At 34.1% G+C, this 24,664-nt stretch overlaps 1 protein-coding gene and 1 non-coding gene across 2 annotated transcripts in view; both read left to right on the forward strand.

Moving 5' to 3' along the window:
* Positions 1-24,664, forward strand: part of Htr2c (5-hydroxytryptamine receptor 2C) — a 211,956-nt gene that overhangs the window by 19,561 nt on the left and 167,731 nt on the right. The gene's annotated exons all lie outside the window — the stretch shown is intronic.
* LOC118574911 lies at positions 12,125-12,250 on the forward strand. The gene has a single exon (XR_004943787.1). It is a non-coding gene; the product is annotated as a small nucleolar RNA SNORA35 (small nucleolar RNA).

The raw sequence follows: 24,664 nt of genomic DNA on the forward strand, positions 1-24,664 counted from the left end.
GTACCTATAGTCAAAACAACCAACTTCAAACTGTCCTGCCAGGTTATTAAGCACATCTTTAATGTGATGGCAAACATAACACTTCCTGTATTTGACATGTATTAAAGGGGTTCTGTTACTCTCTCTCACTAGTTTTCCATGTGGTGGAAAAATGAATCCTTAGATGAAATTTAAAAAGTATAAAGTAATGGCCTGCCTCAGCACTGGTCAGTTCTCATGTACACACAGACGAGGAGTTGGTACCAAGACTGAAACCTTCACAGATTCTATTGGACATAATTTCTTTTTAAAAATGAAGGACAATTCTCCCCATTTTTGAGCCATTCTTTTCTACCAAATTGCATGTAACTTTATAAATATTTTTAAAAGATACAGTTTTGTAAATATTTAATATTCTGCTAATTTGATTTTGAATTATAAATGTCAAGTATTCTGTTTGTTTTTTATATTTATTATACTTTCTTAAAAAGGAAAAATTGCAAAATTTTTTAAAAAGTACCAAGTATAAAATTGTGAAGTGCCACAACATGAGGAATCTCACTGTAAGTTTATGAAGAACAAAGTGTGCTGCAGATATTTTCACTGTGTTGGGGAAATAGGTTAACAAGGATGTGCAGGTAAGTTCATATGGTATTCACACAAGGTCACCTCATGCATGATAAGCCCTGTCAAGTGATAAAGACCAAGGTCAGTCTTACCATAATATGAAGTCAGCCAATTACACTATATGCCAAGTATCTATCTACTACCCCCAGTGAACGTTTCCTAGATCTCTCCCTGGCCTGTGCACTCTTTGTGCACATATCTGCTGATCCTTGATTCTCACTCAGCTGTTAGAGAAACTTTGAGAGACAAATTCATCTTAAGGTACCGATAACTGACAAGTTCTATCCTGTCTCTCCAAAACTTAAATTCCTCAAGGACCTCAAAGGCAAAATATAGCTCAAAAATCCATGTTTTTATGCAAAGTTTTGAACTACTTCAATTCTCCAAGAGGCTGTCTTTGCCAGGGCATGCCAGTGACATATAAACTACATCCTCACTCACCTACTATAAATGGTTGAAGACTAGTTGTTTATTGAAATGATGTAACTAATGTTCTTAACATGCTAATATTCACCGTATATAGATGAGTACCAAGAGTGCCATTGTAATACTTATATACCTATATACCTACAAGCTATTTTTTTCCAGTAACGAGATTGATATGACCCACATATGCTGGGCAAGTACTGTCCTACAGGGCATTTGTGTTTCTGTGATAATTTAAAAATATATAAGAATCATAAATTTTACAAAATAAAAGCTTTACATGATTTGTTTTGACTATCCTTCAAAATTAGTCACAACTTCCCTATAGCTCTACAGAATCAAACACAAAGATATATAGATATAGATAGATAGATATACATACATACATATTATATATGTATATGTATCTATATATACATAGATAGATTATAGATATAGATTCTCCAAGGTAATTAGGTTATATATTGAACATCCTTTATGTCCTTTTTGAAAACTGAACAGGATGAAGTTTGTAATACCAGTAAGTTCATCTAGTGAAGAAAGAGCACCAACACATTCACTCTGTTCCTCCAGGACAGGATTTATACTTGTCACTCTCTTAACACTTGTATTAAAAAAAGAATAAGTTTTGTTTTAACCATCTGGCCTTGTGGTATTAGAAATAAGTCAAATTCACTTACCAGACTGCTTAATATGAATTTTCTGATGCATAACTTCATTCTAGGTTTGCAAGTGACTTGATGAAAATACAAAAAATTATAAGTGTCAAATATTACTATTGATAGAGTTCCACTATTTTACTGTGTAATATGTCTTTTTCAAAAATATAATTTCTTTACTCCTCAACTCTTCATTTGAATAAATTAAAACACATAAGCAGAAAGGTAAAGAAACCAGTGCTAAGCAGTGAAATATCATTATGTTCTATGTAGGTTAACACATTTATATCACCAATAAGAACATAATGTGTTACATGTTATACATACTTGATCATCAGTTTCACAATAATTATAAAACTTATATAATAAAATAATAATACCTATAGAAGAGCAACATTCAAGTATACTTTTTATTTGAAGAATTTTTTAATGTACATTTGCAATCTAGGACTGCCTACATTTGTACTCCAAGGCTATTCAGATAAGATGTTAGAAAACCCATTGTCAAGCCTACTTTTTAAAATTAACATACATAATATATTTTAAGCATCAGTAAGGTGTCAGGCTTTCTAATCTGGCATTGTACACAGTATTGTTGATAATCTAAATTTTTAAGCCAGTCTTTTTAACACTTCATTGAACGCAAAAGACAGTGAATTGTCTAGATACTTAAATAACTTCTTGTTGCTCTACAAATATGTAGAAATGTAATTAGAAATCTATATTTATAAAAAAGTAAATGTACATAATCTATCTAGTTGACCTAGCTGGAATTTTAAAAATCCGTATATAGTACAAATACATTTTTATTTGAAGTAGCCAGTGCCAAAAAATTACAAGGTTTACATAATGGTTTAAAATGCATATATTCTTTTTAAAAAGTTTCAATTTCTGCAAAATAAGTGAAAGTCGCCCTATTTTGAAAGGTAAGTAGCCAAACAATTTGTAGTACCTTTACTAACTGTAAAAGTGAGTGAATACATGTAAATTGTTAGTTAGCATGATCACTGTTTGTTGAACAAAAATATCGATCCCTACTTGCATCATTTTAAAATACTAATATTTAATGCAATTTGTAAAGCATTAACTAACTTTTTCCTCAGAAATGTATACTAGACACTATAGAAATGAGGCAAGTGGCTCAAGGGATCAAGGTCAACCTTTGCTACACAGACATTTTGAAGCCATACTGGGCTATATAAGATTCTGTATCAAACAGAAAACAGAACAGACAAAAGCATTAGAGACAACTATAGTTTTGGAGCTACTTTAATTTTCCATTATTTTATTTTTGTCCTACTGAATTGTCCTTTAATATTTCACAATAGCCTAAATTTGTCTTAAATTTTATGTATCTACCATGAATCAAACATTTTTTGATCCTGGTCATCTTTTCTCTTTTTTCAACCTGTTGATTTATTGACAAACTATTTCAAGCTAACATGATGAATTCTGGACTGGTGTTTGTGATACCTGTTATAGCTAGAAACATCCAGGAGATTCTGGTATGCTACAGATTGTCACTCAATAGGTTTGGTGAAGAGTCTAACAGTCTGTTTCTAACAAGCTCCCAACTGTCCATGGAGTACCAAGGTCAGAGAGCAAAAGTCAACAGTCTTTCTCTGTAAAAAGCTTCATAGTCCAGACTTTGGATGTTGTGAACCATGTAGACTCTTTGTCTTTATAGCTCAGAGACAGCCATGGACTGCAGACAGGTTAGACCCTGGATTAAAAAAAAAAAAAAAAAAAAAAAAACAAAACAAAAACAAAACAAAACAAAACAAAACAAAACAAAACAAAAAAAACCTTATGAACACTACACTGAAATACTTGTACCCTTTCCAAGCTAAGCTATAGTATTTATATTTTGATTATTTTTTAACTGATTAAAAATTTAGCCCTATTTTTGGCTTCTACATCAAGGTAATCTCTAGTAATTTTCAGAATATCTTGCTGGAGCAAAAGGTACTAACAAATATTACTGCCACAGTTTCGGAGGTTAGTGTGAGAGAGATGAGTGCTGTAGAAACAGTACAGTTGAGTTGGGGCAAGTAAGCAGGAATGAAATCAGAGAAAGAGAGAAGAGATAAGGAAGAATATTACTATGTTTGGAGAAATTAAAGCATCGAGTGTATATGGGAAAAGCAATTCCTTCTTGACTAAGAAAGGAATGAGTTGGGAATTCCCCATATGAATATTAAAATAGTTTAAAACTTGAATGAGTAGCAGTATCAGGTGAGCATGCTGAGTGAGTGGTGGAGAATGCTATTAAATTCTGCATTTTAGAATTTCAACAAAGGACTTGTCTGTTGTGAGAGACAAAGGGGATAGAAATGATTGAGGCACTACAATTGACAGGTCAGGACTTCAGAAGTGGCTGCAAACTGTTCTGAGATAAAAAGCTTTGTAGAAGCATTTGTAGAAATCATCTGGCTTTGAAACTTCATTGTTGATGTGTGAAATGAACACGCAATAGCCAAGCAGAGAAGGCCTCTGAAGTCAAATTTTCCATTGTTAGAAAGCACACAGCAAATTTTAAAAAGGGGGGGGGTTAAGAATGAAGGAGTGGGGACTTTAAAAGGTGATCTATCTATACAAATGTTTAAGGGGCCTCTAGACATTGCTGATAAGCTAAGGAATAGGCATGCCTGCTGAGTGTACCAGGACTGTGTAGGTTCTTTAGGTGTTTCTGTTCATTCTTTGAAGATAGGAGTGGACTGAGAAGATGGGGCTGTGTTGATGCGAAAATACACAACACGCATCTCAAAGGGAAGAAGATATAGTTTATTCTGGAGCCAAGTATCAGTGACTGTGATCTGGAAACACAGATTCAGGTCTCCCCAAATACTATATTCCAATAGCTTAACAATTTAATAAAGTTCTTTTAGTAACAGCACTAAGAAAGTCATTAATCGAAAACCTTTTGAAATATGTAGTATTTTGTCTGCAAATGCTATTTGATAACATTCTTTGCTTTCGACTTAGTGGAAGTTAAGGGTCTGCCCATACAGTCCACAGTAGTTACTCTGTAGTTACATGTTAACTCATCCACAGTGGAGGGAAACAAATGGCGATTCAAAGGGACAAGAGATCCCAAGACAACCAAGATAACTTCTATCTGAAAATACATTCTAACCATTACATTAGCATCATTGTTCTCATCATTTAATCTTTCCTGATAGAAAGTTAAAGATAGGTATAGCTTCTTTGGGGGAAAACTAGCTTATAGATATTACACAAAAACCCTAGTGTTAAAAATATGAAAATCTAAATACCAAGGAAAAAATGAGTACATTTCTTAATTATTTCAGGATCTTTCCCTATTTCCCATCTCATGTAAATTCCTCCGTTTCCCAGGCATCTAGCTAGTTGATTCCAAGGTGTGCTTCACTGGATTGCTATAAAGGGAACTTATGATTTACAGACCCCCTACTACACACAAGACACTTCTTAAAAGTTTATTCAACAATGTTTTAAATGGTGAATTTGATCACTGTTTAGCATATAAAGAAAGGTGTGAAAACCTGGTCAATCTAGCAATTCTGGAAAATGAGCACCAAGTTTGCCTGCAGCTGTAGGTTATAAAGAAAATTCCAGAGGAATTTCTACTCTTCCTCATTTAGGAAATTGTATTTTTCCTACCAGTTAATATAAGAGAGGTTTTCCTCATCAAATCAAAACAAATGACATAAAAACTTAGGTAGAAAATTGAGGATCTTTCAGATATAGCAGGAATCTTAAATGGTTTATTAATAAAACCAAACCTGAGGCGAGTTATTGGGGTAAATGCTGGAAGATCGGAGAGACAGAACAGGCCATAGCTTCCTCACCTTGCTAGTTCCTCAGCTGATCCTGTTTCCTCAGGCTAGAGTCCTCATCCAGATGAATCTCAGCTGAACTGCTGCTCCAAAGCCTAAATGCTTAACCAGCCAAATGCTTCTAGTTTCTGGTCTTCACGCCTTACATATCTTTCTACTTTATGCCATCACTCCCTGGGATTAAAGGCTGGATTTCTGGGATTAAAGGCGTGTGTCACCAAGCCTGGCAGTTTATAATGTGACCTTGAACTCACAGAGATCCACAGGGATTTTTGTCTCTGGAATTCTAGGATTAAAGTCGTGTGCTACCACTGCCTATCCTCATGTTTAATATTGCAGCCATCCTGTTCTCTGGCCCCAGATAAGTTTATTAGCCTGCACAGTTTTTCAGGGAACACAATACCATATTTCCCCTGATTTTCTAAAATTAAAAAAGCTTATAACTAATACAAGAAAAATCATATCCAATAAGTATATACATTATACATAGTCAAGATTACATTAACAATGTCTAGTCCATCAACATTTAACAGATTCAGACATAATACTCCATTATATATATTAACAATGTCCAGTCCAGTAACATTTGATAAACTCAGACAAAAAAAAATTTTGTTACTTATCCTATGTAAAACAAGTAGTTCCTTTTTAAAAATAGATTCAAAAAGTGATCTTTTTCTTATCATATTCATATTCATATTCTCTCTTTTTTTCTTTTCATAAAGGTTTCAATAATCTACCTTTTGTCATTTTTATATCTTTCCCTTTTTCTTTTTAGTGTAGATTCAATGATCTACCCATTTATTCAATTATTTCTTTATCTTTTTTTCTTAGGGTAGATTCAGTGATCTACCTCATATCTATATTCTCCTTTTTCTTTTTTAAACAAAAACTCCATTTTTGGGTTGTCAAGTCCTGTATCATTTGTCCAGCCGCTGCATAATGAGAAAGTGCAGGGATTGTTTCTAGTCCTTGTTCAAGTAGTCTGTCATGCTGGATCATCTCATCTATCCATCTCAAATTGTCCTAAGTAATTTGTAGTCCAAAGTCTGTTCTGTTGTTATTTTGAAATAGAGCCTTGCTTTGTATGCCTGGTTAGATTAGTGCTCACCATATCATGTAATCCAAGCAGCCTTGAACATGAAGTAGTCCTCAAATTTTCACATCCTAAATACTTAGGATTACAGGCATGAGCAAACTTGCCCAATCTAATGGATTTTAATGACAAAAGGAACGGTATCATGGTTTTATTAAAGAAAGTTATCAAGACTAGCAAATATAGACATAGGAAATAACAGTTGTTTGTGTGTTTGGTGTGTGTGTGTGTGTGTGTGTGTGTGTGTGTGTGTGTGTGTGAGAGAGAGAGAGAGAGAGAGAGAGAGAGAGAGAGAGAGAATACTTATCATTCAAAGGACAGATGAATAAGTTTCTCATCAACTAGAGATGTTATGTATAGATATAATAGAAACAAACTATGCCAGTGTCTGCCATGATGCTGGATATAATCAATGCTATTTCCTACAATTTTCACAACATCACAATAAAACTAGCTTTTGTTACCCATACTTAATACAATTCTCCACTGAACATGGCAAATGAAAGCTGTTAGTGTTAATTTGGTAGTATTAATAATCAAATACATCCTGTTTACAAACAGATAACTAGCATTGTTCCTTTTCATCATATACTTACTATAATTATCTTTATCAAAACTTTTAATCCTGGGTCTGCAAGATAAGAAAGTGGGTAAAAATGGTTACTGCCAACACTGATGGCCTGAGTTCCATCCCCAAGCACCACATGATAGAAGAGAATTGACTCCCACAAGTAGCCCCCACACACATATTATGGTACACACACACACACACACACACACACACACACACACACACACACACACAAATATTTTTAAAAAGGATTCAAAATGCCCTTTAATCCAATTATCTCAGCTCTCATATGGAAATCAGTATAAGCTTGCCAAATAAATTACATGAATGGAACTTCTTTAAGTTTTTGACATTTAGAAATAATTTAGTGAGTATTGAATAACCTATATTTTTTCTTGGAAAATACTTTTTTATTTTTAAACAAAGCCAAATCAGGTGGTAGATATAAATGAACTTACTGCTTATATCCAAAGAACAGTACTTGTCCACAAAATGGAATTGTTTCAAGTGCTTGCAAAATACAACACATATCTGAATCTTCTTGAGACTTTTTTCTATACCAGCACTCTTTTCTTTTATCATGTTCCCTTCTAAGATTTCAACAGGGAGTTCTCAATATGTGTGCACTTAACAAAATAATACTATTCATAATATTAAGTCTACAAATTTATTGGTGTCCCAGCTTAAACGTCATCTTTTAATAATCTAAGCAATATTTACCCACAATAAGAAAGTGTTCAATAAATGTTTTCAATAAATATTAGATGAAGGTGAATGAATTACTCATTTCTACTCTTTGTTATTTTTAAATCTTTACAATTTTTTAGATCTTTGCTTTCTTTAAACTGGACTTACACTTATCTGCTAATTGATTTTAAGAAAACACATCATGTTCTCCTGGATATAAAAGAACAAATGATTGTCTTTGTTCTACTATATTTTTGACATTATATTAAAATTGTATTGGGTACTTGATGTGCTACCATTTAAGTGCAGCACAACTTTCTCCAATTATTGGCCCCTTGTTACTTCTCTTTAATTAATATTCACATTGATTATTCTGGAACTCCTCCTGCCTTTTAAAAAAAGCACATTTTAGTTTATAAACAGATCTTTATGTTATCACTGTTTCTAAATGGAAAATAATGGTCATGTATTTGTAACATGGAACCCTGATATTTCAAAGACTTCTTCAAATTTTTGAAGACAGAACTAAAATACATTTTTAAATTTTTGAAATTAAACTATAATGACATCATTGTACCCTTTCTTCCCTCCCTCCAACTGCTCCCACCCACTCCTCTTAAATTCATAATCTCATTTTTAATTGTCATTGCTCTCTCTTTCTTGTTCTCTATATATATTAAATTATATAATATATACACATAAATATGAAGCTAGATATGTGTACATATAATGTGTAAATACAACTTGCTTAGTCTCTCTAGTGTTACTTGTATATATATGATTTCATGACTCACCAAATTGCATTGGATAAACAATCAGGAAACTTATCCCTAGAGAAGGCTTATTCACCTTCTCTCAGCATTTCTTAGTTGCCTGTAGGGGTAGGGCTTTGTGATATTTTTTTAGGGGTAAGTTCCTGTGAGATTTTCCTCTTCTGTGTTAGCATGACTGTTGGTGTTGTTAACTGTTTCGGTCTTCTTGTTTAGACCTTCATATTTTTGAGGTACCATGGATGCAACAAAATATATTTTAAAGTGATTAAGTCTTTAGGAAAACATATATTTGGAAATATATTACTAAAAAGAAAGATCAGGGAAGGCACTAAGAGACTAATGTGAGTGGAACAAATAGAGGTTGTATGATAACAATGTGTAAGAAGAGGTTCTGAGCTTAAAATTGAAGATAGAATTGAACTTGGCATATGGAGAGGCCAGAAGTATGAGTATTTCAAAGTGTATGATTGGAGAATTGTATCTATGTGGTAGCTCATGAAAGGCTTTGGAAGCCAAGGACCATTAAGGAACAGTGTTGATAAGACCTGTGAACTTGCTGTGTTATACAACTAAGAGAAATAAAGGTAAAACAGGTAAAGTGAGAGAAGATGTGAAGAAGAAGATGTTGATTAAGAGAAGATGACAACATGGGTAGCCACTACCCTAAAGGGAAATTCCTAGACAAACATAGATATACAGCACTAGATTTCTCATCTGCATCACATAGGTAGACACAGGAAGAGCTGTGTAATGTTTGCACTTGAAACAATGTTTGCCGATCAGTGACCATTTGGATAACAATCATTGGCAAATCCAGATCCAGATCCAGCAGCTCTGTCTTCATTATCTTTTATTATATCCATGCCATTGATAAAGGTCTCAGTTTATGGTCTTTCAAAAATTATATAAATCCAAGTTTGTTAATTTGTTTCTTCATATTAATAGACAATGCAATAAGTTTGCATAAGAACTAAAAATGATGTAACCTACTTTTGAAAAGAGCAAAACATTTCAATTAACATATCAAAACATCTCTGCCACAGAGAAAGTATGCTGTTTATTGCTCTAAATTATTCAAAAGTTTTCACACAATTTGTTGTAAACATTAGACTGAAAGAAGATTCTAAAACTATTATTTAGTACTTTTTGATTGACTTGCAGTTTTTTCCTTCTCTTTGTGTCTATGAAATTTACAATAAAGAATAAAGAGACAGGATGATAGTTAGACAGTAATACAAGGATATCCTTGAATACTTACTGCTGAAACACTTACACAGAAATATTATACTGTCAGCACTATCAAGAATTAATGGGGTTGCAAAGAAATGTTCACCATGATCTCTGACCTCCCAAGTTTTCAAGATTTTATTCGTGAGATGAGGCCAGCAAACAAGAATCAAACAAAAGAATCAAGTTCCCTAAGTATTTAGACTGTGTATATAAAAAAAGGAAAGACTCATTGATGCCTGTCCCTCAGCTGAAGTTTCTTCTGAAAGTGCTCCTATAAATCAGCATGAAGCTAAACAGTAGTTACCTCTTCCAGCTAAGTAGGTATCTATTTCTTATGTGCCATTGAAGCCCTTCACATAGATCCCTTATACATGGTAGACACTATGTCAATTTTCCTACTTGATCAATGACATTTTTTGAGACAGTCTCACTGTGTAGGCCAGGTTGCCTTAGAACTCACAGAGATCTGCTTACTTTTGTTGGAATTAAAGATATATGTCACCACATTAATGTTGTAGGATATTTGATCACACTGTGAAGCTTGAGATTGTGTTATTTACTGGTAAAACCTGGTTCAAGTTGTGGTGTGACTCAGCCCTAGCACACAGCTTTAATTCAAGAGCTTTCTGCTTATTGTAAACAGGATTAAATAAAGTCAAGCATAGGTAAAGAGGCAGAATAAGCAACCAGTTAACAGGAAGTGAACAAGAAAAAAAGCATAGAGAGTAAGAGGGAATCAGGAGCATGGCTAGAGAGACACACAAAAAGTAGAAGGGAGGGACATTCAGTTTCAGGTTTTTTATATGAGACAGCAAAGGAGAAAGGGAGTTTTCTGGGGGATAACAGCGGAGTAGGAAGGTCAACTGGGTTCTTTGTCTGCCTCACTGCATCTGGCTCCCAGGTCTTTATTGCTAAAATCAAATGATTGAGATTTAGTTTAAAAGAAAACACATTAGTTTCTGTTTCTCCTTTAATTTGCTATTGTTCTATCATTTCAGACTAGAAAATATCATTTATGAGTCACACATTTGCTTATGCATTTTCATTCCTGAAGAATAGTTGTTTCCATACTCATATACTGGGTAATACTTATTTTAAAATTGTTTTTGTTGTTCTTATTTACTTAAACCTGTAGTGTCTAGGAAGAAAAAAAAAACACAGTCCTCAGTTTGGGGTTAGAAAATAGTCTCATAGAGTAGAGAAAGTAAAGCAAAAAAAGTAACATTCCACATTAACTATATTGATAAAAAATATAAAGTTTAAAAGAATCAAGCATTTACAAGAATATCAACCAGATTGCTGGCAGAAACACAAATCTTTACAAATGCTTGGCATTATCTTCTAAAACTGGATATTCGCAGTGCATAATTTTAAATAACAAATTAATTATAGCAAGAGAGCCATGGGTGGCACGATGATAATAGTGATTCACACACTAAAAGGTTATAATTAATCCCATTGTGTTCACTGAGGCCAGACTCTTAGAATTCAGGTGGCTGAGTACTCAATAGTGGGCATTCAGTCTGGCAGAAGTACAAGGGGTATTGGGTAGGTGTATTTTTGTTTGGTATAATGTTATTTTAGTGTTGTCGTTGCTTTATAAAAATTTACCAGTGAATACTTGCTAAGCTAATGAAGCAAAACATGGGGGAAGAAATAATGATTATTTGCCAGATGTATGTCCAAGTGGCAGCTTTTCAGTTATAATCAAGAGGAGGAAATGCATTGTGTTCTCTTTTTGTACATTTGTGAGAAACTAAGGTCCATCCAGGTACAGAGGAAAGATGTATCATTGTCCTTAGTACAACTCAAGTATAATGAGCCATATACTTTTACAGGAAATAATACACAGTTGTGAGCAGTCACCCCACCTTTAAGCCAACAAAAGCAATGCAGTACAAAGCAACTTTGTTTTGTGAGAGGACAATTATAAAACGAGTGGAACTATGTAGAATTATTAACTACAAATAATTCCCTGGTGCACAAGAGGGCACAAAATTTAAGAGTTCATGCTGCTCTTCCAAGGGACCGAGTCAGGTAGGTAGCTCACAAATTCCTTTAACTCCAGCTCCAGGGGATATGTAACCATCTTCTGGCCTATGACAGAATAAGTACACACAGAGATAAACCCCAATTGTAAGTCACCCTGCTGAGTGAAAACTCTAGTGGTTTCTAAGATCTTTCCAGTTCCTTATTCACCCCTCCTAGCTGCTTCCTCTGCACAGAGCACATGATCCCGCCGACAGCTTTGTCATCTGTAGCACTGGCAAGTGACCCATTGGTTCCTTCCTTGACCAATTGGGCATCGAGCAGTGCGAAAACAAACCCTCCAAAGCTGGGAAGGTCACACTGTGGACTACTCCCGCATGCAGGTGGGTACAAAACAAAATGAGTCCTGTGATCCTTCCTGAAAATTGTGAGAGAGTGAGAGGCAGACAACTCCATGACCTCTACTCTTAAGTAAAAACAGTCATGCCCAGGTTAATAGCAAGTATTCAGGGTTAATCTTGTTCAGACATCATTTTAACCCTTGCTAACTGTGCAGCTTTTAGCAATTTATATTAAGCCCTTTAATATTCAGAGTGGAAGTCCATAAAATATGTTTGATCTTATTGGAATGACCCAAGGTTCTCATGGAGATTTCATGAAGGCATACACTGGTTTAAGTTTCTTGACAAAAATGTCCATAAAATGCTTCCAAGAAAGGACAACACATGATTTTCTTCCTTTGACACAATGAAAACGAGACTTCAATTGTCCTTAGAGATGATGACTCCCTTGTATTTTGTTTGTCCCATGCTCTTATTAGATTCCTGACTAACTAGCATTCCCCAGTTTCTTCACCTCCTGTATATGAAGTAGAGAATTAAATGTAGAGAAGTCCCTTTCTTCCTTTCTCTTACTTCAAGGTCCATTGCTAGCCTATTTATAATTTTCAGATATGTTCAAATCCTCACATCTCTGCTAATATTTCCCTCTAACACATAGTGAGTAATGGGCAATTCTTTTTTTTTTTTTTTTTAAGCTGAGGATCGAACCCAGGGCCTTGTGCTTGCTAGGCAAGCGCTCTCCCACTGAGCTAAATCCCCAATTCTTTGAGAACAAATTTAACTTCACATACAAGTTAGAATTTACTGTTACACATACATCAGTCTCTTTCATAAAGTACAAGCTCAATGATTAGTTATTGATGAGTATGCTCATATAACTTATATGCAAAGTCAAACATTTATTATTATAAATAGAATTAGGTGGAAGCAAGAACTGGAATTTTGAATGCTGTATTTTTGTGACCATATAGAAGAAAAGAATTTAGAATCTAGTAAAAGCTCAGAAGGCAAAGGCAGAAAGATTCCTGATTTTGAAGTTGGCCTGGTATACAGACTGAGCTCTCAGACAACCAGGGTTGTCAAGACAAAACAATCTTGTCTCAAAAAAAGAATCTAGTAAAGATGAATTTGTGAAACATGAAATCCATGATATTTTCGATAAGTAAAACAAGTACACTGAAAGAAGATCTCACATTTCTCCTTTTATTTACATAGATACTAATCATGCCTTTCTAGGAAGTGGTTTTAAAGTAGGGTTCTATACCATAATGGATGTAGGGACCACAGGTCTATCTTTTATATATATATTTAAATTTCCTTCAACAAAGGTCAACCCTTTGTGTTCCTCTTATGTAACCTATTTAAATTTATTTATTTTTATTTTATGTGTGTTGGTGTTTTGCCTGCATGTATGTCTGTGAAGGTTTCAGGTCCCCTAGAACTGGAGCTTCAGACAGTTTTGAGCCAACATCTGGGTGCCGAAGAATTGAACCTGGGTCCTCTGGAAGAACAGTCAGTGCTCTTGACCACTGAGCTATCTCTTCTGCCCCATAAGTCTATCTTTGGATCATGTTTGTTTTCTGATAGTTAGGTCAGCATTGTTAAAGGATGTGCACAACTTGAAATTCATTATAATCTTACCATCTGGTCAAAAATGAAGGTGAAATACATCACTGAAAATTATATGCTTCTGATAAAATTTAAATCCTTAGTAATCGCTATATGAGCTTAATTATGATAACAATACATTTCCCAAATAGATGACTCTAACCTAAGCTTGCTGTTTTATTCAGCATTTCAGTATACTTTTTAAATTGTTCTTTAGATTCCCATCTTTATTGACATTAGAGAATCAAGGAACCTTTACCTTTTTAAATTTGTGGGTGATATGATGTGAGATAACATAGGCTGGTCTTTAGATGAATTTCCCTCTTGAGGTTCCAGAGACTTGATCCCTTTGAAAATAAAAGCAAATGTCACCTTCCTTAGAAATATAAGAAGATAGATTGCTCACTTGACCCACTATGGAATAAGTGCCATTTGAATACCCCTCTCCTATACCAGGAAGGCCTTTTCAATAGATTTTAATTTCTTAAAACTATATTGTTTCAGGACTTGTCTTAGAGGTCCATGGGTAGGACAGACTCTTTCAAGCATTGTTTCTAAGGGAAGCATGCTGATTCCCTCATAATTACGTTTGACTCCTTATTCTTTCCTGGTGGTCTACTTGGTTGATGGAAAAGTATGATATTTAGATAATGTCCTAATGTGAAACCATGATATGACAAAGACTAGGATGTCTTTGCTATAAACAACTGCCTATATTTGAATGAAGTGTGTTTCTTATAGACTGTGATATTTGAAAGGAAACACAATTTATCTATGTTTGCTTCTTTTGCTACACTTACCCTCCTGGGATCTTGCTGAAAGTGTATTGCCTGTTTCTTTGTTTGTTTTGATCTGGAACAGATGGTGAAACTGCCATTGTTCAAGTACTTAAAATTCATTTGGCTGCAGTGTATTTTTAATCACCAAACCTTTCGTTTTAGCAAAATAACAGATTGAATCTATATACATTGAAGCATTCAAATTTATGTTATTGTGATATTATGCCAATGTTATCACAGGAAAATGGACCTTTTTGTTGTTTCCTAAAAGGCTTTAGGTTACTGAGGCTGTCCTTGGGTAACTGCATCCAATTCATTTTCTGTCTCACCCACCAATAGCCAGAGCTGCAGGCACAAGCAATTGACCTAAATACTACATTATTTTTGACATTATCAACGCTCAGATTTGTTTCATTAAGTTATGATTGCTCAAGGTATTCTGTCTGTCTAGGTAGGTGGGTAGGTGGATGGGGAGATAGAAAGACGTTAGGTAGATAAATGATAGGTAAGTAGACAGGAAGATGATAGATAAATACATAACTAGACAGATAGATACTAGATAAACAGACAGAAATAATATCAAGTACGACAGTAGATGAAATTTTACTCTTTATTTGTGCATGAATTTATCATTAGACTTTACTTGTTTCCATTATTTATTTTTCCATAGCTTATTCCACAAGAAATGAAAAAGTCACAATATAAATCTTCATTTTTTGAGAAGATTCAATTAATGTAATATATACTTTTGAACTTCAAAATTGGGCCCCTCGAACCAGAGTTCCTAACATAAACAGAAAGACATTGGATTGTATATTTTCTACTGAAAAGGAATTAGGATCAAAGCTACTTTTGTCAATCTTGACTTTGTTTTCAATACTAAATTTTTAAAAGCTTGTTGAACATGGTTTGAATTTCAAAGATATATATTATCTCAAGAAATAATTTTAAAACATAACAAATGAATATTTTGTTGAAGATTCATGCCTACTGAGCAAATACAAAAATTTGATAAAATTCCATAATATGTCGAGTTTCCAATGACTTAATATAATGACATAATTATAAACAAAATCCCATATCTGGAATGATTTTAATTTAATGCTGATCAAATTCAATACTATTAAGGTGACTATACACTGTAGTTGTCTAGGATAGTCTGTTTATACTTTTTATTATCGATAATAATTTCTTTAACTACCAAGAGTATCCTTATCTGGATGCAAAGTTACATCCTTATTTCTACTCATTCATAGAGGCCCAAGTGTATAATGACACATAAAGAATTTTAAACAAATAAAGGTTCCTGGAAGAGTATGGAAAATAACTTAAAAATATAAGATCTGTATATGAAATCATTGCAAAGTAGCCCCTATGTTTATAAATTTAAAGTTTACAATTGAGGTATACTCAGTAAACCCTATGGGAATTCAGAGAGACAATAAAGGAGCATCATTGATTGGCCTAGGCTAGTTTCCTAGAATAGTTGTACTAACAGGTGTTACATGCATGAACCAATTATACTAATTGAAGTGACTATGGTCCACAGCTTTACACCTCAGTGGAAAAGAGTGAGCACAAAGAAAGACATTTTAGAAATAATAACACAAGGACTCATAAATTGTGGTCTCTCGGCTTGTGCCAGACACTGCCTAAGGTTTTTATTTTGTATAGTTGCATAAATGAATGAAGTGTATTCATTCATTCATCAAGATTTTTAATAGTAAGGCTACTTTGTATAACATCATTAATCAGGTCTGTGTATACCTGTCAAGTTATTTCCTCCTCTGATTTTTACAGCAATCACTATTGTCACATATGTTTCCAGTGACATAACTGTAGTCAGTTTGGGATCATGTGTTTCTCTGTCAAAAAACAAACCAACAAAAATGATCATTGCAGGTAATTGACCTGAAAGCAACAAACATGTGCTGTGTTAAATTCATTTTTTGACATACCCTTTATGTCATAATTGGATAGAATCCATATTCCATTCCTTATGATAGTGGTGGTACTTACAATAGTAGTGGACTCCACCAGGAGAAGCTGGCCTTGCATATTTTCAGAATGAAATCTTCAATTATGCTACAGGTAGTAATTGGGGCTCCCACTTGCTCAGAGGGATGCATAATTGCTATGTATGAGTCCCCTTTGTCATTTTGCACAAGTGAAGCTAGATCTTCATTTCCAGAACCACTCTAGCTTCAGGAAGACTGTTCTCTTTCCCAGTGCTCATCACTCAACAGGAGACACCATGCTCCCTGGAGTGCAGGTAGAGCAATTGAACAGCAAGTAATTCTTGTCGACTCAAAGAAGTGCAGATGTCTTCTGTGAATCCAGCTGGTTCAAGGCTGCAGGCCCACTTCCCTTGGCAGTTTTTTCCATTTCAGGGAGTGGGGAAAGTGGCCCTAAACCATCAAAATGGATTATACATCACTCTTGACATACATGGATACTCCTCTCCATTAACTGGAGAAGTCAGAGATAGATTCAGCTTAAAAGCAATCTGAGGATGAAAACACAGTGCCTTAACCTGTCTCATATTTATGTACTTTTAAAATGTGGTGGGATAAAAGGAGTTATATATATTTATCTGTGAATAAATTTTGAACTTTCTTATTATAGTGAATATAAAACCAAGATCAAATACAAGCAATGTTTAAGGTAACCTTAGTTACTTTATCTTTATCACTTAACAAAAAAAATCTTGTTTTCTAGTAGGGTAGAAGTGTCATATTATATTTAAATCTAGCTGTAAATCACATCCAACTCCTGCTATCTTGGATTATTGATACTGATGCTCATGATACAGATGGCAGGAAATGAGATGACGATTTTGCAAAGAAAACGTTAAACTAAAAGGAACGAAACAAGAGCTGCAATAGATTTTCAATCATAAATGTTATAAGGAAAACAAATAGTTAAAATTTAATCTGAGTATGGTTATTACCTCTCTATTTCATTTGTGGACATAGAACCTTTTTAAGCACCATAAGTGTGGTAGTATGCAACCTCTTTTGGTAGTATGGTAAGACAATAGAAATCATTTCAAATATATTCTTAGTATCATTCACTAATTTATGCAAAGCCTTGAATTCTAACCATAGTAATGCCAAAAATACATACATACATACATACATACATACATACATACATACATACATACATACACACAGAGAGGGAGGGAGCAAAGAAGGAAGGAAGGGAGGAAGGAAGGAAGGAAGGCGAAAGGAAGCCCTTGAAAAGATCAAGACTATGAAGGAAAATTAAGCTGTTAACTTACAGATATTTGAAGCATGTAGCCAGTCTCAGAAAATCTGAAAAGGTACAACACTCCTCCTTCTCTTCTTTTTCCAACTATAGAAAGAAAGTCAATATTGTCTAAGAAGAGTGGGTATAATTTTTAAATTAAGTTATCCTAATTGAAACTGTTAGGATATTAAGTAAGCCCTCTTTCCTGATAAAATATAAAATCTTTCTAAAATTCCCAGCAACCACATGGTGGAGCTCTCTTCTGGTCTGCAGTCACACATGCAGGCAGAACACTGTATACATAATAAATAAATAAATTTAAAAAAAGATAAATCTGTTACCTAATGTGTTTCAGAGTTACTGAGTGAGTTACGTTTTAGTTAAAGATGAGGTTTATTTGGTTTTATCTTTTTGAAACAAAGTATTTCAACAGGCCAATTATGGCCTTGTACTTCCCATTCTCATGCTTTAGCCCCCAGTGCTAAAATGACAAGGCCCACTATTTTGTCACATTAATTTAGAAATAAATGACTGGTTGAAAGGAATCATTTGCTGTGGATATTGCTCTGTGAAAATAAAGTTCTGATTGGCCAGTGGCCAGGCAGGAAGTATAGGCGGGACAAGAGAGAAGAGAATTCTGGGAGGTGGAAGGCTGGATGGGGAAAGACACCACCAGCTGCCACCATGACAAGATGTAAGGTACTGGCAAGCCATGAGCCATGTGGCAAAGTATAGCTTAATAGAAATGGGTTAGTTTAAGATAAAAGAAACAGATAACAAGAAGCCTGCCATGGCCATACAGTTTGTAAACAATATAAGTTTCTGTGTGTTTAGCATTTATGGGCCTGGCGGGTGAGAGAGATTTTTCCTGATTGTAGGCTAGGCAGGAAAACAATAACTATAATCATTCCTGATTTTTTTCTGAATAAATGTATGCATAATTTATAAACTGCTAGTGTCAACCTATTCAGATCCAGAAGACTTAAATACAAAAGAAAATGACCATGTTGAAAAGAAAATTCGTCATTAATAATATTACAATAGGGATTTAAGAGCATATATATTTCATTACCAAGAACTATGGTTCAACAAATATAGGTCAAATATGTTGTAAGTGGAGTCCTGATATGTTATACTATTTAAGGTTATAACATATATTTTTGGCCATGTATTTGACCATCTTATCAACAGTTTAATTAATGTTCTATAGAACTAATGAATATTCTTAATTATTTTTAAGTATTTCTTGTTTTGCTTTTGCTTTCATCTCTACATAATTGAACTTTTTGGTATGTTGGTTTTATTATGAAAAGAAAAACAAATAGTTACTCTTGTCACAAAAAATCATATAAACACTTTGATCAAATATTTGATTTCTACTTATATATGAAAGCAATATGGAAGAAGCATTTCATATGCAGTTTATTGATTAAATTATAAATATTGTTAAACATTAAATACAAATTCATAAGGAATTTTTTAGAGGAAAACATCATAATCAAAATATGAACTCATTTGTTAGATACCTCTTGGCATTTTTTTTGGAAGGTTACACTGTCATAGTACTAACACAATCTAAATCTAGGAGGCAGGTGCTCACATGTCCTCCTCCATGTTTATAAAATACATGGAGGAGGCCATAGTGGCAACTGTCACCATGATTGATTTCGTTGGGACAGAAGACTCGCCAGCTGTTGTAGTCAATCTTACATCAGGAAGACCATTACATTTAAACTCAAGGTAGCACAAAGGAGAAATGTTTTGAAACGTAAAGTTTCGAAATTCAGGACACTTTTCTCATACTATTTCTTCTAAACAGCTCGATGTAATGTTTAAGCCATGCATTGTATTTACATCATAATTTGTCAAAATGATAATTTGTGTGTTCCAAAGACAAGAAAATGTACTGATAAAAGAACTGGTACTTTTTAGTTGTGTTGTCTAACCTGCTAATTTGTCATATAAGAATAGTACATTTGAGAACATTAAGATATGAGCAACATGTTTTATACTCTTATTATTTTTAAGAATGTATTAAATTCAGTCTAGAAATAATATTGTTTTATGAAACTCAATGATTCTGATTAATATTTGAAGTAATTATGGTATACTATACTATTGAAATAATGTCTAGACAAACATTCATGATTAAATTATAAATTCAACATTCCTTTATTCAATTTTTTAAAAATTTTTATTTATTCTTTAATACAATACATCCAGATTGCAGCTTCCCTTCCCTCTATTCCTCCTAGTTCTCCTGCACCTTCTCTTTCCCCTAGATCCACTGCCCCATCTCCCCACAGAAAAAAACAAGCCTCCCAGGGATATCAACTGAACATGACACAAGAAGATACAATAAGACCAGGCAAACCCCCTCTCACATCAAGGCTGGCTGATGCAACCCAGTAGAAGGAAAAGGGTCTCAATGGCAGGCAAAAGAGTCAGAGAAACCCCTACTCCCACTTTCAGGAGTCAACAGCTAATAAATGTTGGGAATTTTTAAATTATATTCTATTCTTAATAGTAATCATCACAGCTTCTATCAAAAAGAGACAGTCTTAGTTTTAATAGGGTGTTGACAAGGCATCCCTGAATCAAGAACATTACAATTGGATTTTATCCTCTTAACATCTACACTTCTGTATATTTTACCCTCACTTTTAATGACACATGAAACAAGGATATCACTAGGCATGAATACTGGGTAGGAATAATCACAGGAGATTTCTTATGTGACACGGTGTACTTGAAGGATAAAATGCACTGATAGGCTACTATACAGGGAGTATTAAAAATTTCCAGTTACACTGTATCACTTGTAACATCACAGGAAAAAGTGCATTCATGTTTTGATCTTATAAGACTGAAATCTCACATTACATGGAAAGGTGCTGCAAAATGTTTTAATCTTTCTATGAGATAATAAGCCTGAACAATATGAAATAAAGATAACAAATTATATATATATTTTTAATTATTGAATTTCATTTTGGATTTGATAGATTATACAATGGAATAGGAATATTTTGAAGACTTATTATATGCAAGACCCTATGCATGTAATGAAGACAAAGTATATTCTTCATATTAAAGCTTCTTGCATGTAGTGGGCAGGATATTCTGACCATCTCCTCAAAAGCAGGGTCTTTCCACTTACCATGATGGCATTATATCATCTTTTATTCTATTGTGCTTTCTATTTCTCCTTTACAATTTTTATTGCTTTGACAGTACTGACAATGGCACCTGAGGACTTGCATATGCTAGGCAAACATTCCACCACTCACCTACATCTCTGGCCCTGGCTGGTATTTACTTCTTCGATTAAATGTTCATTAGGAGCAGATTTCATGTATAAATGCATGCCACTGAATGATGTTGACATAGAAAATTCAAAATAAGTCTCAGGTGTTGTCCCTTGATAAGAAAATAGATGTGCTTTTGCCCAGATGTTGTATTTGAGAAAACAAGACTCCTGTATTGTTGGCAATGCTTCTCCTTCATTGATCTTTAGTATACTCACACTGAAAAGTTAAGAAGCAATTCGGTTAAGTGATGAAAGTGATTTCATACCAACTCCATTACAGAACGTTTTCAGTTTTTATTTGTTTTTTTTTTTCCAAGTAAATCTAGCAGTAGCAATAAAATTCCTATCTATCCAAACTTGGCTGCATGCAAATTTTTGTCTCTTTAGGACAAACTAGTAAAAGGTTTTCCTTTCAATAATTAGTTTCCCATTTTCCTCATTAAAGTTCAAATGACTTTGAAAAGCAAAGAGGGTGAGGATATTTCCCAGCAAATGACCATTTGAAAAGATCATTGAGGAAGAGTAGTGTACCATTCCATCAGGATGTGGTCTTACTCAGGTAGTGATAGAGTAAACTATAATTTACCATATGGATTTTAAATGTCCAGTCTGCATCTTTGTAGCTTAACTCATATTACTGGATTTTATATTAAAAGGGAAGCAATCAAAGTAGGTAGGAAGGAATTGCTTCAATTCTGAACCTAAACTTTATTTGTATTGTTATTGTGTGTATATGATGTGTGTACATGGGGCCACATGTACCATTGCATGCATGTGGAGGTCAGAGAACATATTTGTGCAGTTATTTTTCTCCTTCTACCTTTATGTGAGTTCTAAGGATATTAACTCAGGTCATCATTTGACTAGCCCATTACCCACAGATCCAAGTTGCCAGGCTAACCTTGAGTTTTTTATAAATATACATGAATACCACACAGATTAGAACTTTTAAAATTGGAGTTGGGGTGGAACTCAGTGGTAGAGTATGTATACAAGGCCCTAGTCATTTTGAAGTTACTGTATGAATATATGCTCATACTGAAATGTGGGGTAAACTGTATTTGCACTGCTCAGGAAGGAACACAGATTATCCTGCATGCTAGGCAAGAGCTCCTCACAAACTCACAGATATTTGATCCATGAAATGTACAAATGACATTCAGATTAATAAAAGGTAAAGGCAAGTCTATGCATATTTTATTTTTTATGTATTTACTCAAGTATTTAATTATTATTACTTGGATTTTGATTGATTTGTAGGGCTGCTATAACTGAAAAATACCATTTTTATAGTTCTTAAGTTTCTTTAGAAAGATGTGTGCTCTTCTATAGGCCTTTGGAGGTTTATTAGTTTTTCTAGAAACTAGCTGTGACCAAACAAGTGTATGAAGAAAATATTTCTTGAACTAATCATGAATTTTCAGTTAACTACTTACAGATCCGAATTAATAGTGAATTTAAACCAAAATCGTGACTTAATAATTAGCTTCCAACCATGTTAGTGTAGTGTGATAAACAAATATGTAATGGGTGGGACCCTCAAGACTGAAGTTTGTAAGACAGAATTTGTCTTCTAAGAAAATAATTTTAAACTACGGCATGCTATTTTTCCAAAAGGGCAGTGTTTGATTTTCTCCTCAGCTATGAGCTTGTGGTTACATCAGATTAATATTGCTCCCTTTTGTGTTCATTTGAGATATGTGAATAAAGAGTTTAGCAGCTTAAAGAGCACTTAAGCTGTCTTACCCCTTTTATTCTTGGCAAAAGCTCTAGAAGCAGCCCTACTAAATATTGTCTTAGGGAAATGGTGGTAGCCATATTGATTGCTTTGTAGTCTTTATTTTAGGTCATATATTTTGTATGTTATTAGTTTTATGCAAACTTGATGCCATATTGATTTGTCAGCCTTCACATATTATTTATATATGTCTTGATTTAATATGAGCTGAAGATAAATTGTTGACTTAACCTGGATAGTAAGGGGGCAGAATTTGCCTTGGGGAGGGCTTTGAGCTCTGATTTTCTGTCTACATAATCCAAAATAATAATTTCTAACAGACTAAAACTCTCAGTGTGACAATATTTTGCTAGGAATTTTCAAAGTGTAAGATAATTATAACACTGAACTACTTGCATGAGCTGACAGTTATTAAGTACATTTTCTCTTCTGACTACATCTCAGACTTTTTTCTGTTTAAAAAAATTGTTTTTAGTTTTGAAGAGAAAGACAGACAGAGAGTGAAAAGTGAGGCACACACAAGTTGAGAGAGAGAGAGAGAGAGAGAGAGAGAGAGAGAGAGAGAGAGAGAGATTGAAAGACACAGAGAGGAAGACAGAGAGGCAGAGATGCAGAAAGACAGAGTCAAAGAGAGACAGACACACAGAGAAAGAGAGAGAAAGACAGACAGACAGAGACACAGAGATGCAGAGAGAGACACACACAGAGAGAAATAATCATTTGTAGCCCAGGCTGCCTTTGAGCTGAAGATCAGACCCTGTTTATCTCAGCTCTCCAAGTTACTAGTTTACACCACCACATGCAGCTAAAAGGAAAGTACATTTTTGAATGGAATTTGTAGGCCAGCATGTTTAAAAGTTCGGTGCTCTTCATGATGTATTCAAATACGTATTGTAGTTAGCAGAATGATTTGAGAGTTTGTATTATCTAAGTACATAGGTTGTTCAAAAAAATGCTGCAACTAATTGGAATACAGTATGAGATTAAATTTATTATATTTATTATATTTATTATTATTATATTTATTTATTTGGATGTAACTGAATTTAGCCACATATTAAGACTATGTGAAAGTATGCCATGAGCTTCATGAGCCTCTTCATTCATGCTGAAAGATCATTGCAAGCACAGCATTCTTCTTTGTTTCTTCATCCCCTCATATTTGAATCAGTTTGTGATAATTAGATGGTATCATTCTTCTGTGGCGTTTATTTAGATAGTATATCACATGCTTGAAGGGTCTGAAGGGTTTTGTTCTTAGTCTGTGATGACAGTTTAGTTATCTCAGACAAAAAGTATAGATAGAGGCTTGGAAGTAGGTGATCATTTTCTAAGACTTTGAAGTCTTTAGAAATGGGTGGCAACATATTGAGGAAAATAAATGAAACAAGAAACAAGAAACCATACTAATTGAGGTCTTCATTCTTAATGCTTTGTTGCTGAATTGTACCTGGCCAATGGATGTGATGTGAAGGACTGGAAGGCTTTACATGAGCTAGTTCTATAGAAAGGAAAATGAAGGCTCTTGCTAGGGCCAGAGCACACTCTATGAAAATTATCTGAGTTGGAGTGATAGGAATTCATTATTTTTCATTGTGGTTGCCCTGGACAGAATAAAACATCAAAGCAATCCAAAGCATAAGACAAAGATCACTTAATCGTTTATTTATTATTTTTGAGGGGGTGTAAATTGAATTTGGTAGCAAGCTAATAGCAATAATTTGTGTGATAAAATATGTAGAAATATCAGGTTGTGACAGGAATTAAAAAAAACTTATTAA

Source organism: Onychomys torridus, chromosome X, assembly GCF_903995425.1.
Source record: "Onychomys torridus chromosome X, mOncTor1.1, whole genome shotgun sequence".
NCBI lineage: Eukaryota > Metazoa > Chordata > Mammalia > Rodentia > Cricetidae > Onychomys > Onychomys torridus.